Consider the following 2,898-nt stretch of genomic DNA (forward strand, 5'->3'; position numbering starts at 1 on the left):
GGCCTACAAGCCTTCCTCCCACTAATGGATTCTGATAGTTACTAGCAAGTTTGAAGAATTTAGCTCTCCCCGCAACCATCCGTCTGACTATTTGTAGTAATATCATCCTTCTCATGATCAATTATTGCAATTATCCTAATAGGGATTAATATAGTAGTCACTGCCTTGTTGTTGTTGTTTAGTAGCTAAGTCATGCCCGACTCTTTACAGTTGGTGAACTGTAGCCCACCAGGCTTCTCTGACCATGGGACTTCCTAAGCAAAAATACTGGAGTGGGTTGCCATTTCTTTCTCCAGGAGATCTTCCTGACCCAAGGATTGAACCCATGTCCCCAGCAGTGGCAGGCAGATTCTTTCTCGCTGAGTCACCAGAAAAGCCTGATCACGGCCATATATTCTCTGTGCTGGGCTTAGCGCTTAGTCATGTCTGACTTTTTGTGACCCCATGGACTGCAACCCATCCTTCTCCTCTATCTATGGGGATTCCCCAGGCAAGAATACTGGAGTGGGTTGCCATGCCTTCCTCCAAGGGATCATCCCAACCCAGGGATAGAATACAGGTCTCCCGCATTGCAGGTGGCTTCTTTACTGACTGAGCCACCAGGGAAGCCCTATGTTCTCTACGTTTACTATTCATAACGCAACAAGGCAAACACACACATCGTGTTAATATCTTACCATCTTTTACATGAGAAAATGCCCTCATAACACTTCATATTTTACCTCTTCTACTTCTGTTACTAAATCCCCAAATCATTGTACTGTAAATATAGTTTAAGAAAAACACTAGACTGTGAGTCTAGTAACAGAAGACTTAGCCTTCTTATTTACTGAAAAAGCATATGAGAACTGCTGACTCATGCCTCCATGCTTAAACAACAGTTTTTTCAAACTTTTAAGGATAGCAATTATCCATTGGTCATAGGAACCAAAAAGTTGGTGCAACTCCAAATAAAAATAAACTTATTTTCCTCTTTCACACTAGTTCACTATTTATATTAACAATACCAATTATAATAATGGGTACCAACATCATAAGAGTGAAAAGTTCCCAACATATGTAAAAACCACTATCTCACATGCTTTTGTTATCAGTTTAATCACAATAATAATATTTATCCAGGTAGGCCAAAAAATTATCTCACACTGACACTGAATCACCATCCAACCCTCAAATTATGACTCAGCTTCAATATAGACTATTTCTCAGTAATATTTGTACAGTAGCATTATTTGTCACATGATCCATTATAGAGTTCTCAATCTGATACATACACTCAGATCCTAATTGCTTTTTCAAATATTCACTCCTCTTTCTTATCACAGGACTAATTCTTGTTACTACTAATAACCCTTTTCAACTTTTCATTGGGTGAGAGCAAGTCAAAAGATTATATCTTTCCTGCTTATTGAATGATATGGACAAGAAGATGTAAATACAGCTGCTCTACAAGCAATTCTATTTAAAACTGTATTGGAGATACCTGACTTGTTGTAGCAATAGCATGATTTCTGTTTAATTTAATGCATGAGATCTACAAGAAGTCTTGATATTTGACCTAAATCCCTCGAATCTACCCCTAATAGCACTTGTACTAGCTGTCACTGGAAAATCCTCCCAGTTTGGCCTGCATCCATGACCTCCCTCAGCATTAGAAGGCCCTGCCCATGTCTCAGCCCCACTCCACTCAAGCACAGTAGTGGTAGCCAGTATTTTCTTGCTCATCTTCTTTTATCACTTGGCAGAAAAGCATAAACTTATCAAAACACTAACACTGTATTTAGGAGCCATTACTACATTGTTTACAGCAATATACACTCTTACCAAAAATGACATTTAAAGAATGGTTGCTTTTTCCACTTCAATCCAACTTATAACTGTAACAAATGGAATTAACCAACCCTACCTAGCATTTCTTCACACTTGCACCCACACCGTATTTAAAGCCATATTATTTATATACTCTGAGTCTATTGTTCATATCCTAAACTTTAAGCAAGATATTTGAAAAACAGGAGACCTATTTAAAGCAATATCCTTTACTACAACAGACCTTATATTGGCAGCTCAGCACTAACAGGAATGCCTTTCTTTACTGGATTTTACTCTTAAGATCTAATTATTGAACACGCTAACACATCTTATACCAAAGCCTAAGTTCCTCTAGTAACTCTAATTGCCACATCCCTCACAGCTATCTGTAGCATTTATATCATCATCTTTGCACTACTGGAACAACCTCACTTTTCCACCTTAACTTTAATGAAAATAACCCTCTTTTAGTCAGTTCCATAAACATCTGTTAATTGGAAACATCTTTGCTGGATTATTATTTCCAATAGTATTCCCCCACCACCAATCCCCCAAATAACTGTACATTATTATTAATACTTAAAACTAACTGCCCTTGCCGTAACTGTTTTAGGTTTTACTCTGGCATTCAAAATTAATGCTACCACAGAAAATCTGAAGTTTAATTACTCTTCAAATACATTCAAATTTTGCAGTCACTTAGGGTATTTTCCCATTATCATACAGTGTTCGTCACCCTACTGAAATCTATTCGAAAGCCAAATATCATCATCTTCCCTCTTAGACTTAATTTGACTAGAAAATATTCTGTCAAAAACTACTCTCATTCAAATAAAAACCTCTACATTAGTATCAGCCCAAAAAGGTTTAATCAAATTATATTTCCTCTCATTCCTCATCACTCTCTTCCTAAGCATCAGTTCAGTTCAGTTGCTCAGTCGTGTCCGATTCTTTGCGACCCCATGAACCGCAGCACGCCAGGCCTCCTTGTCCATCACCAACTCCTAGAGTTCACTTAGATTCATGTCCATTGAGTCAGTGATGCCATCCAGCCATCTCATCCTCTGTTTTCCCCTTCTCCTCCTG

The sequence above is a fragment of the Bos indicus genome, chromosome 28 (assembly GCF_029378745.1).
Source record: "Bos indicus isolate NIAB-ARS_2022 breed Sahiwal x Tharparkar chromosome 28, NIAB-ARS_B.indTharparkar_mat_pri_1.0, whole genome shotgun sequence".
NCBI classification, from domain to species: Eukaryota; Metazoa; Chordata; class Mammalia; order Artiodactyla; family Bovidae; genus Bos; species Bos indicus.